This window comes from Coturnix japonica, chromosome 4, assembly GCF_001577835.2.
Source record: "Coturnix japonica isolate 7356 chromosome 4, Coturnix japonica 2.1, whole genome shotgun sequence".
Lineage (NCBI taxonomy): Eukaryota > Metazoa > Chordata > Aves > Galliformes > Phasianidae > Coturnix > Coturnix japonica.
Genome location: NC_029519.1, coordinates 6,672,894 through 6,686,881, shown reverse-complemented (window position 1 = coordinate 6,686,881; position 13,988 = coordinate 6,672,894). Strand labels below are relative to the sequence as shown.

The 13,988-nt window shown below is 34.8% G+C and overlaps 1 protein-coding gene across 2 annotated transcripts in view; it reads left to right on the top strand.

Annotated features, from left to right (window-relative positions):
- Window positions 1-13,988, top strand: part of PCDH11X (protocadherin 11 X-linked) — a 445,592-nt gene that overhangs the window by 124,513 nt on the left and 307,091 nt on the right. The gene's annotated exons all lie outside the window — the stretch shown is intronic.

Below are 13,988 nucleotides of genomic sequence, written 5' to 3'. Positions count from 1 at the left end.
CCTGTTTAATAAACCACATGGAATTACAAGATGCTATGTATAAAATGCTTGTGAGACTGGTTTATCTACTAGATGCATGTGAAAGTATTTCTCAAGTAAATCTGTTTGGTTTCCTATTTCATTATTAGTAAAGTACAATGAAATCAGAGCCTTGGTGTTGATTATTTGATTTTAGAAGTTATTACTACAGAAAGACTAAACAGTTCTCTATAAAAAGCAAGGTATAGAATTAGTGAGGGAGCTTAGGTTTTATCTTAGACACTGAAAGAGGTTAATGGGAGGGGTGATCTAAGGAACAGGAATTACTGGAATAGAAGAGGAAACTTATTTCAGTGTTTTAGAAGGATACGTTATGCAATACCATCTTTAGGAAAACTATGTTTAGAGATTTTTCTTTTATTTCTTTGATATTTCACTCCTAGTCATATGATACTGAATATTATTTCAATAGAAAAAGAAAAAACATAATTGTGCAGAGAATGTTTTGTGACTTACTTTAATACAGGATTGTATAACCATAAATACTTTTTTGGGGGGTCTGTTTTATTTATTTATTTGTTCCTTAAAACCTACAAAGCAGTTTACTTTTCTTTTTAATGCAAATATACACTTTCCTGATTACTAGAATCAGTTCCCATGCAGTAATAGCATTAGCTGTGGTAATTATTATGTGCATCATGTGGACATCCTTTTGGCTTGATAGAAAAAATCAATAATTCCAGCAGGTAGGAGTGTGAAGCTGATTATGTGTTCAAGTGATCAGTGATAAAATTGCTTTTGATCAAATTCATATGTTTTTTTTTTTACAGAATTTTTTTGTAATTAATGTACTTTTTTAAAATTCAGAAAAACTCGTAAATAAAAGTGTGTGCTCTTTTTGCTGGACACAACAAAAGGGTCACGTTCTGAGGATAAACCTGTTTAAAATTGCTGGTTTTACTGTATCCATAGTAACTGATGTGTTAGAGTGTTCTGAAGCCCAAAGAGGTGAAGTACCTGGAAAATACTGAATGCCATCACTTTGTGCCAAAATGAGTTCAGAACAAAAATTTTAAAAACAGTGAAGACATTCACTCATTAAATAGTCACTTTATGTCCAAATTGTGTCAGGACATTCTGTGTCAGAGGTATTCTATTAGAGCACATTGTAAGGAAGAATAACTACCTGTGCATGATTTGTGTCATCTCTGTTTTGGAGAAAGTAAGGAAGTGGTGAAGAAAGAGAGGTCTCATGACCTCATCACATAAAAACAAGCAGAAGATAAAGGAGATAACTGGGATTAATTATGCTACATACTAAATAATGTCTATGAAGTATCAGCTCTGTGCGTGCTAGGCAGTTAAGAGAAATGTGAGCAAAATGGTCAGTTCTTTCAACCCTGTAGTAGATACAGGGCCAGTTATTTGCTGAACATTGCAGAAAGTCTAGCTCTGCATCCCTCAAAAAGTTTCTGTCGTTAAAGGAGGCACCTTGTACTCATCATGAAACACAACTACATCTGTGGCCAAAGAGAATCAGTAAAGAAGCATCCAGAATACTGGGTAAGAGTGGAATAGGGATGGAGAAAATATTGGATGAGGTATTCTATTCATCAAGGATGGTAATTCTGTAGAAGTAACTTCATGAATTTATACCCGCTCCCCTCAGGAAAGCTAGACTACATGAAAGTGCTGCTTTGCACATTACAAACCATTCTAAAACAGCACTAACTAAAAAAAAAAACAAAAAACAGCCTGAGGTGCTTGTTACTGTTGTTTCCGTAGTTGTGAAAAGCATGCTAGAATGAGAGGTTGCTGCCAAGTGGAGAGAATGACCAGAGGTTGGAGATGCTTCTGTCTGAGGGGTGGCTGCAAGATGCAGAATTCCTCAAAGAGGAAAAAGAGCACTTGGGTGGGAGATGTGATATGACAGAACTCTAAACCCTCAAGTGAAATGAGAAAAGGATATAGAGCAGCCTGTCATTGGTTTCCAAAACAAGACCTGGAAGGCTTCAAGTGAAGTTAGCATCTGGAAGGTTGAGAAAAATTAAAATTCCCAGTTATAGTTAAGCTCTGGTATTTCTTCCCACACAGCACTTTTTCCTTTTTTTTTTTTTTCCTCTGGCATGTATGTAATGAATACTAATTTAATGCTGTGCAACTTCCACAGCTCCCAACAGTATAGAAATTTAATCCATATCAATATAAAACAGATGAGTGATTACTTCAAGACTACAGTTTTTAACATTGTTTTCATGCTACTTACTATCTCTTAAATTATCATAAAGAAAGGATTATTGTAACAGCAAGTTCAGTGCAGATGCTTTGTTTATCTGATACGATTTCTTATTTTTGGTTGTTTTTTTTGTTTGTTTTTTTTTTTTGTTTTTTGTTTTTTGTTTTTTTGTTTGTTTAAAAGAAAGAAAAATTCTCATATTTACTAGAAGCAGAGAAATTCTTTGGATTCACTTAACAAGTACTTCCTTTCAGTCATTCTCTGTTGGAAAAGCTTTTGAAGCCACTATCTTCAGCGTAATATTAAGAATTAAGACTTTCAGAAAGCTATTTCATATTCTAAATTTTATAGGATAATTTCCTAAGAGTTGTCTTGTTTTGTCACATTTTCATTCTTAAGTAGTAATTTTGTGGTGGGTATTTCTGGATCTTGCTCTGAGAATTAGTGCTACATCTTTAAACTTTTCATTATCTCTGGCTGTAATTTTCATGGAGTTCACTAGACTTCAAAGTACCTTTAAAGACTGTAACAACTGACCCTGATGCTACACAACCTGCACTCATGAAAGGTTCAAATATGCACATCACAGACTGAAGAAGTAGTCGTGATTTTGGAAATCAGATCAAAGCATGGTTTTGGTGGCATATGCTTAGTAGCTTTTTTGTGACTAGTAATTAAAACACATGTCACTGGCATAAACTGCTGTATCCGAACAGAGAAGAAAGAAATTACGCTAGTACACAAAGACTCATAAATTAGTTTGAAATGAGGAGGTGAGGTTCAGCATCCTGTCTGCTGGAGAAAAGTGCAGGTAATTTTTAGATATAAATATGCATTCTTTATCTATAATCTGTACATTCAGACATTCTCAGTATGCATATTCAGGCAGTGGATGATAACAGTAGAAGTCTTTTAACTGCTCATTTTGTCAGCACATTGAAGAAAATGGATAATGGTTCTTGAATTTGATATAAAAGAGATCGGCAGTAATGGAAGGTTTAGACAGCACCAGCTGTTTATCGATCTTCTGCTTGAGATTCTTTTTTTCTTTTTTTCTTTTAAAATTCTGCTGTCATGAAGCAGTTTATCTCTAAAATCTGTTCTTTTAATATATCTTATCTAGGCTAAGAAGTTACTGCAAATGCAAATATAGTTTCTATCTTCTCACCTTTGCAGGAATCTAGTTCAGCTACAATTAGCACCTGTGAAATTTTTCTCAAGATTTTTAACGCTAGAGAGAAAAAGAGAATCAAAATGCATGAATTATGTTGGACCATCTTACAGCTATTCCCCATATGGGGAATGCTGGCCATCCGTGCTCTCTGGGACAAGCCAATGGATAGAGCTGCCAGCTTTCAGGTCTTTTACTCTTTCATCCTGCTTTCCTCCACCCCCAAGGCCTTTCAGATTTTATATCTTTCTAAATCAGTGTTTTTCCTCTTAAATCCTTGAGCCAGTAGCTACCAGCACCTCACTCTGTCTTAACTATTTTTTTCATGGCTCTAGCCTATTTTTTCACACTTTCTTTCAAGTAACTTATCACCTTTCTCAGTAACCGCAGCCAGGGTCATACAGCTATGCTGCTTCAAAGCTAAGCCTTGGATCACAGGCAGCTGAACCCTGGGTTGAGAGTTACATCTCCAGGATAAATGAAGTGCACCAGGTCTAGGAAATAAATTTTCTGGACAGATCAGCCTGGATTGACACTTCAGTGAGTATTTAAACATTTCCTTTGGCTTTATGAAATGGAGATGGAATTGTCATGATCTTAAGATTTTCCTAAATAGGTATAGACTTTGAAGAACTTGGAAATCTGAAATTAACTAACAGAAGCACCATTAATACCATAATTTTCTCTTCCTGGATCAACATGCATTAAAGATTAGTAGTGAATTTCTTGTTGAACGTTTTCCAAGAAGCAGTGTTTTTCTGGGAGCTATGTCTGGGGAGATTTTCTTATAAATTTGCATCATTCATAGTAGTTTATCAATATTTGTTTTAAAAATTTCGGGAACTTTTTAATGATCTGTGGTTGTCTTTATTGGAGGAACTCTACTCTTGTTTCACTTAGGCCAGGGACTATGCAAAAAGTTGATGAAAAGGAGTGACTCAAAAGAAGGAGCTGCTTAACATGACAGCTGTTGTTTCTGTTCAGAATGGCCTACTCTTCTCCGTTACTTCGTTTAACATTCCTATGTTTGTGAATCAGCAGCTTAACCACTGTGATTCACTTCATACTACGTTAAGCTGTCATTGATTTTTGGTTTTCATTAATAAATTTTCTCTTAGTTTTCAATGATTCATTGAATATTAAATGAGCACTGGAGCCTATGAAATGGAAGTTTTATAGAAATCACATGTGTAGTTATGTCTGCACGTAAATCAGTGTCCAAAGAATGGTGCACACTAGGTATTTTTGTCATACAGTAACATACAAAGCACATTCATAAATAAATTTCCTAGCTACTTCTGGGTGATAAATGATCATACAGTCATTGACCAGAATAAAGTGACAGCTTAATAAAGTCCACATGAATGACGACAGGAGAGAGATGCAATCAAATATATACAATTTTTACATGTAAGTGTGCTAGCTTTTATTATTATAAATAGTTAGAATAAGTGTAAGAGCTAAACCATTAGATCCTCATTTCTGCTGTGGCATTATACTTAGCCTTGTGTGCTTATCCAAAGGGAAAGTGATGGTTCTTTATTTCCATTTGATCTATTTTTTTTCCCTCCAACATAATGAAGAATGATGATACTTTAAGGTGTTGACATTTTAGAAAGCTGAGATGGTATGTAATAGATTACAAATGATGAAAGCTTAATGAAAGTTATTTTCTCATAATAGCTTCAAATTGGCTATTTTTGCAGAGTGGCATGGGACCAGTGGATTGTGTTTGAACTTTTTACCTCTCTGTAATCTTGTAGTTACCAAAAGTAATGTAGAATGGCTTTAAATGTTTAACTTTTTGAAATCCAAAGTTAAAATAACTGATTCAACTTCAATTTTCTTTTTATTCTTGTGTGTAGGATTTTTATTTCCTAACATACTGTTCAAAATATTTTTATGTCGAGGACTCAATCCTCCAGTGTTAGTCATTATCAATAGAAAAAGCTTGTTTTGAGACTGTGGTATGAGCAGCCAGTCTTGCAAAAGGCTAATTAATACATATCTTTGTTTTTAAATTTGCTCAACTGTATTGCTTTAAATGGCTCTGTAAGTGCCATCCTTAGAAAAACAGTAGCACTTGTTCACACCATTGTGCATACATCTGAATCTCATCAGTGTTCATGGAAGTTATGAATGCAAAGTGAGAAGAATTTTTTTTTTCTGAATTTTTATTGTACAATTTTGTCATTTGGAAGGTCTGTAGAATACTTAGAAGGTAACAGTGAAGCAGGGATAGGATATGATACTATATATCTCATTTCTGCATGATATTAATAATACACTGTTTTTATTACATGCTATTGCACTGTTTAGAAAAACAACACCATGTAGAGTCGGATTCTTCACAAAGGTACAACTTCATGTAAAATATCACTCAGACAAGGTGATTAATCCAGTAAATTCTCTTTCAAAGTTGATTGGCTTTGATATTTATTGAGTAATATTTAAAATGTTTATGCTACAGTGGGTAATAGATTCTAGATAATAAGCCTGAGACACATTAACACATTTCCCAAAAGAATCTGTGACTTTTTTTTTCTGTTCTCTGATGTCATTATTTAGATACAAATCTGTGTTATCTGATATATTAATATATAATGCATTAATATATATATGCATTTACAAGAAAGGTTAACATTAATTCTTATAGTTGTCCAAGTGTGCAAAAAAGGTTCTAAAATTTCAAAATTCTTAAAACATCCTCAGCATCCTGGATAAACACATTATCAGGAATCAAAATGCTTTTAGACCTAATGAAATTATCAGTTTATTTTAGGCTTTGATTTATAGGTGATTGATAGAATTAGTTAGAAAAACTCTGCTTTTTTTAAGTCTTCATTTTTCAAGCCTGAAATTCTTAGTAAACTGTTTGTTTATCATACCAATTTAATAGAAGTATGTAGCTGAACTTCCTAAAGATACATTCCAGTTGCTTGGCAATGAGTTGTGGAACAGTTCATTTAAAGTTCAATGAACGTAGAACTAGAGTAATTTATTCAAATCCACCACTTATTAAATCAGGATTTGACTTTTTTATTTATATTATTTATTTATTTATTTTCCCTGACTAATGAAATGGACTTGAAAAGAATTAGCAAAACCTCTCTGGAATTGTGACAAAGTAATTCTGATGATTGTGTTGTCTATTAAAGTTTTATTTCCACTGCATAAGCCAAATGAAGATGGATACATTTTTCCATTGTTTTGTGGATTGTCAGAAAGGGATTTTGTTTTAAACAGTTTATTGTCTCAACATCATCCTACTTTAAAGATATGCAATCTACTTTCAGCATTGAGATAATATACCTGTGTTTTTAGTAGGCATCTAGAACATATGAATATTTCAAAAGATGTGATATTTACTTCCTTCCTCTTCCTTTAAAGCCTTATAAAAGGCTTTGTGTGTTTTTCTGATACTTTCTGAAAGACTTGATAATTTTCTGATGGGCATGAGTAATTTAGTTGCTTGAGTTTTAAATCCTGCAACGATTTATTTTAAGTACAATTCTGGCCAAATTTTTGAATGTATTTATTTACAGTTGGCTGGTTGATTCTTCTTTAATCTAAACCTAGACAGAGAAATATAATATGACAGATGCAAGATGTCAAGTTCACCTACAGTCAATAGATTGTACATCTCTGCAGGCTTGTAGTCAAATGTGTAAAGCATGTTTTATTTTTCATTTGGACCCAAAATATGGAAGCATGGGATTCTGAAGGTTGTGTTGCTGTTAACAGTAGTAACAAAACCAATCAGTGGACCAAGGAACCATTGCCCTCTGTCCACTAGGAAAGAACAGAGCAGTTCGGATCCAGGAGCCCCGGGAAGATGATTTGGAATGTTTTTCTAAATACCATTCAAGTCTACAGGATCTCCAGCCACATGCATCTGCCAATTAATCAAACAGGATCTCCACTGTAATTTGTGTTCTCCTGACTAACTTCTAATCCTTCCTGAACTCTATTTACTTTTATAAATTCATTCACAACCAGAGCATATTAAAAATATTAGAGGAATCAAGTCAATTTTGTTTCTTATTCAGACACATTAAATTCTGATCGGAAAAGCTTGTGGCCACTTTTAACTCTTAGCATGTTTATACACCAGATTCTTTGCTAACAAATAATATTAGTAAATCATTTCCCAGATATAACTGAAATGTGTACACTTTCCTTCCTGTCAAGACTGAACTTAAAGATTTTTGAAAAATCAGTACCAGACCTTGATTATTATTTTGACACTGTTCAAGTGTTACCTCATTAATGATAAATAAAGTATCCTTATAATAAGATTGTGTCTCTAGTATCTCAGTGTTGAAAGTCCCGTAAGTGTGGATTCATTTATGCAAGTTCCTCCAGATGTGATTAGGTACAGAAAATGGATTAGGTAATCATGACTAACTTCTGTGCTGTAAAGTATGCTGGCAATATTCCTCTGAGTACTGTTTCATTTTCTCTTTTTATAGACATCAATATTTTACTTTGCTTCCTGTGTTATATATCCAAGGAACCATTGATTAAACTGTGTGTTGTACTCATTGAATTTTATTTCCTGGACAGAATTTGGTGAGTCTGTGGTTATAAGTCAGCTTAGGGAAACCCATACAAAATTATTTCAAAGAAAATTCATTCTAAAAGCATAGAGGAGAAAATGATGAGTGAAATCTAAAAATTGAGACAACATGCATGTTCTGTATTTTCTTACCTGGGCTATGAACACTTCTGAAAAGAGCTTTCCTGAAAATGACAACACAACAACATCTATTAATTCCCTAGTGAAATCTTTAAGGTATGTGTTCACAGCGAAATCTATTAACATCCTGGAATAAAAATCAATGCAATGAATCAGAGCATAACTGTGATAACTCAGAACGTGTTAGAAAGAGATGAGTAGAACTGGGTGTGAAGTGGTGGATATTTCCTAAACGGATCATGTTTCAACTTACTCTCATTTTCATAACTGATTAATTACAGTTCTTCATAGTTTTTAGTGGGACTGAAAGAATACAAGGATCGTTTTCTATTGATGTGGCTTTTGACTATTGTCTGAGATAAAATAATGATGTTAACAGGAATTTTAAGGGAACGGTCAGGCAACAATACACTGTGTGTGTGTCTGATTGTGTAGGAACAAGGATATTTCTGAAATTTAAAGGAAGTTCGAGTGTTGCTCTCTGTCTGATAGCCTAGTAACACCACAACATATTCTGGTACTTATTTCCTTTCCACACACATTCTATTATTATTCATCAGCAACCTCTTTTTTTCAGAAATAAACACCAGCTCTGAGAAGATACAAATGTAGGATCGTTTGCTCATCTTTGGGGAGAGAGTAAAAGTCCAAAGAATCAACAAGAATGCTGCCAGAAGGCAGTTTCGGTACATTCAGAGGTAGAGAGAAAAATACATAAAATCAAATTGTAATTATGGAAAAGAATGCTAGAAAGAAAATGTAATACATTCCCGTGCTTGTGCATCTTGCACTCATTAACTCCTGCAGAAAACTTCAAATAGAACATTATTTATTGTTTTTTTTTTCTTTCTATTAAAACTGGCTAGTGGTCTCCTATATTTCAGAGATGCCTTTTTGCTGAGTTGTGCTTATTAAGATAAAATAGCTTCCTGTTTTGCTTTGTAGTCCTACAGACTGAGCCAACTCTGTCCCCTAAAAATCCACTGCTCACTCACTGATTCCAGACTTCAGACTCTCCAGCTTTTGTAGAGTCTGGTCTAAAAGTATCAGTGTATCAGTATCTCTACCAGGAGAAGTGCAGCTCCTCAGTTGTCCGGTCTTTGTGCAGCTGCTTATTCAGATCTGGAACAGTACCTTGTGCTTCGTTGTGTTTCTAGTGTCTAACACCATGAGGCATGGAAATTACTGGCAGAAAGGGCTTGCAAAATGTAGGATGATCAATGGGCTTGTTCATCTTGCAGACATCAGCAGGAGTATTAACATCTCCTTTCTAAAACTCTTTGTATATACACAATTTCTTTGAGCATTAGCTTGAAAGTCTGAGCTCAGATTGTTCTGTTACACTGCCTTGTGATGTCTGTAATTTAGATATTTAAGTAACAGAACAGACATCTTCTGACTTTAAAAGAATGTTCAAAGAATATGTGATTATATTTGTAGCATAATAGGGATAACAACTTCTAAAACTTAATGACAGAGGTGTGCCAATTAAAAAGTTGTTTTAACTTTCCCTATCAGTAAGAATATAGGTAGGTTTTCTTTAAAAAAACAGCATCTAAAGAACTTTAAAAGGAAGAAATACATTTTGTTCTATATTTCTGCAGACAGTTTTATTAGAAATTTAACTACTTATGTACAAAGTACAGTATTCCTTACCAAGAAAATGAGACTGAAAAATAACTCACATTAGTGGTCAATCCTTGTTATGTATGTTTGAGTTCTAACAGCTCTAATGATTTGTTTTAAAGGGGCCGTGTCAACCTGTGCTGATTTTTAAGCCTTTGCTGATTGATTTGGCTTGTTTGATGTATTATAAATCACACAGCTATAAAGTCACAGTAAAAATTCCATTAAACTTTTGAGGTAAAAAACAAAACCAACCAAAAAAACCCATCCATAAATAAGACAATATGAAATGCAAGACTGCAGTAAATGTGCTATTCTTTCTTTTTTAAATTGAGGTTTAAGTTAACACCAAAGGCCATTTTCATGTGAAGAAAAAAATGGCAACAAATAAAAATCTACAGTAGTGTCCAGCTGTGTAGGCACCTGAACTGGAAATGCAGCAATATTTCTTTTTCCTTCACATTCATGCTGTAAAGGCAATTTCTGTAATTTCATTGATCAGAACTGGCATCACTTGTTTTCAGACTAAGACTTTTGACCTAGAAAGCTGTTATTGAAAATATCTAGAATAAGCTATTAGAGGTAAGGACTTTTAAAGATAGTCTGTCTTTGTTGCAATTCCTTAATTCTTTTATTTCCTTAGTCTATAGTCAATCTAGACTGACAAACCAGCAACTATGATGCATCTTGTACCAGCTTCTATTCTTAGCATGATTTCTTGTTGCTATATATTTTGCCTTGTGAATCATCCCTTTTCATTTCCACATTTAGGCTGAGCTGATAATTACTGAAGTAACTCTTTAGAGTGACAAACATTTTATGGTTAAGGTCTCAAAAACAAACAAACAAACAAAAAAAACCAAAAAAAAACCCCAAAAAAAAGAAGGAAAGGTGGGTAAGATCTGTAAATTACATGTCTCTTGCAAATAGAGTTGCTCTAACTTAGCAGAATCCTTGCTGTTTTCTTCACAAACCAACCAACAAGAGAAACCTGCACCTAAATTTAAATTAAAATGATTTTTTCAGTGAAGTGGGAAAATAATGTTTGAATTGAATGTGTTTTATTTATTTTTCTTCTTCTTATATCCATAAATTCAGGGTACACTCAGATTATTTCATTGTATCATAGCAGCTTCATAGATCCATGTTATAAAGTTGAAGATATGAGATTCTCATTCTGAGTTCTGTTGTAAAAGTGAATTACAGCAGTATGTGTTCTGCTTGTTAGTTAAGCTGTTCTTGTTCTGTAAGGCTAAAGGCTACATGTTTGTGTATGTGTGAAGATATGTGTTACCTGGCTTCTGGAACATCTCCCGAAATATTTAATGCTACTAACTACCTCTTTTCATCTTTCTTTGTAAGTAATGATACCAGCAATGATGATCTATCTGCCTTTTTATTAAATCAGTTGGTAAGATGTAGCTGAAGAGCTTATTCTCTGAGCTTCTGAGGAACACGATACACTTTACATTATGTCTTATCTGTGTTTGAGTACCACCAGGTGCACAGTAACCTCCAATTTTTCCACACTGTTGTGCTCACTCTGCCTCCTGCTGCCTGAGTTGCTAGCACTCCACTGTCAGTGCCGTGCACTGTGTCAGCCTCAGCCTCTGCCCTGCTGCAGTTTAATCAAACAGGAGAGTCTCTGAAAAATGTCAACACAGTGTTGGCAAAGTCTGCATTTGGCACAGTGGTCAATGAAGTTTGTGAGCCATTTAATGGAGTTTGTCTCCAGAGCTGGAAACAGTACACATATTCCCATAATAATTGCAGGAGTTGAATAGAGGAGGTTTCCAAGCTGCTTGCAGATATAGATAAATATACTATGTATACTATTCAAAACAAGTAAGTTTAGGAAAGAATACTTTTCCTGCTATATAGACCTTTAGAGATATGCCTGTAGAATCTTTAAGGCATTCACTGGCAGTTGAAGCATGCATAGGGCACAATACAAAGATGTTCTGTGCACCTGCTTGTTGATTTGACCAGCAGTAAGAGTCGTAAAGAGGGGTCCATTCCTCTGGAAAGCCCAGACTGTGACAGCCCAGCATCTTCCCTTTCTGAGTAATCCCCATGCTGACAGAGCTGCATGCCAGCAGGTCAACATCATGTTTAAATGTAAACTGAGCATGTTAAGTGTTGGCACTGCTCTTAGGTGATGTGTAGCATGCTATGCTACACAGCTGTGGCACACCATATAAGTTTGTGTTGATGAGAAATCAAGAGGGAAGAGTAGAACATAGTCACATAGTCATTTTTTACTGTTCCAGGGCAGAATTTGCTTTTAGAAATCAACAAATATAACTGACAGCTGTGTTACCTGGCAGGTGGGGATGCTTGCTTAGCTGGTTGGCAGGAATATGAAAATGTGTGATTGATTACATATTTGGACTGATGCTTTCTGTTGAAATGAAAATGTCAGTAGTTTTAAAATAGTGGATGTAGAGCTGCTTTGAATTAGTTTAGTTCAAAACAAATATACTGAGTACCTCAAGTGTTGCATAACAGACATTGTAGCTCATGAGTATGTGAGGAGAAATACACAGATTCAGTGTACTCCTATTCTCTGCCTTGTCTGTTGAACCAGCTTCTGCATTTTCATAAAATTCTGTATCTCACTCATTTTTCACAGGATCTGATTAGAAGACTCAAAAAGGACTCCTTTCTCTCCACTGTTGTTCTTGTCTGTTTACTTTAACATTTCCTTATTCTTAATTTTGATTGAGAGTGTATCTCATTAATCTGTTAATAGATTCCCTCTACTGCTCTGTCATTTTGTCTGCAGCTTCGGAATCCTGACATCAAGCTCTATTCTTGACAGGTCTAGTATTTGTTCCAGGAAAAAAAACTTGGTTTGGTATGTTTTCTGGCATATACAGACATTATTGCAATTAAATAGTAATGGATTGTTTTTTGGTTGTTTTATTCAAATGACATTCCTTCATTCTGCATGTGCAGATACAATGAGGTTATTACTGAAGAAGGAATAATTGAATAATTCTACCTTTTAACTATTCAAATAATTTTTGTAGCTACTGCAATTTTACAAGATGTGATGCTTAGATACTACAGTGTAAGAGAGACCTTTTATTTCATGCACTGGGTCTGAGACCATCTGCTTTTGCCAAAGATTTTTTTCATATGTCTTTTGACAGTTTAACTGATAAATAGCCAAACGGAAATTGCAAGTAGCAATGGTAGCACTGTGAGGTTTGTCATGCCAAGAAATCTGAGAGACCACCTGGAATTACCACTGAATGAAAGTAAAAACTTAGAAAAAACCAAAAAAAAAAAAAAAAAAAAAAAAAAAGAAAAGTTTTATTACTCCTGAGTACCCTTCCTTTAATCACTTTATCTTTCCTGTACACTGATGTCTAGCATCCTTATCTCATGTTCTTCCCGCAGCTTCTTACAAACACTTTGTTCAATATTCTTCTTTGTTAGAGTCACGGGTTTTACTCATGTCAGCCACAAACTGCTACAAGATTATGACTCCAAGATTAGCATGAATCTGTACAAATGTCTGGACAGGATTAGTAGGGGCCATTGCTGCTTCAGATAATGAGGACAGTCTAGACTGTTGAAACTGCAAGTGTGGTTTCATGGAGGTATGAATACTAATAAGTGAGATGTTAGGACAGTCTATTTACTGTCTGAAAGTAGAGCATGAAAATGGCAAAACAGTGTAGATGAAAATTCAGTATATTTGGGGAAATGTGGGAGGGAATTGAGATACGTGCATTTATTTCAGTGACCGCGGCTGCATATGCTCACTTCCATATATATATTTTTAGCATGAAGACAAATTAAAAACTCTTCAATAACCACAGCGATGCTTACTTCTGAATGTGCTGGGTAGTAAGATATGAGTAGGTATTTGCATGTGTGTTAGATTAACATAGAAAAGAAGTTTCAGCATAAAGAATCTCTGTGGTGAAATTGTGACCATTACTGAAATAAATACTGCATGTCAGAGGCGTAGTTTGTTGTCTCCAGCAGAGCTTCCCTGGTAGCCCAGGGGCTGTTGGGTTTGCGGAGATATGTGCAGGGCGCAGGAAAACGTTCTGCATTTGTTTTGTTTTATTTTTTTCTTTTAGATTTCTTATGCTAGAATGGCCAGATTATAAAGAAGAGAAGCCTGGGTGGGTGAATACTTCTTGCTGAGCTGAGTAGAGGATGGCAGGCAGCATTTTCTCTTTGATGTCTGCAGCATTTGACAGAGTTTCCCGGGTGGCTAGGCTTCTTTCAGGATGATGTTCCTGTTAGGAATAGCTAAA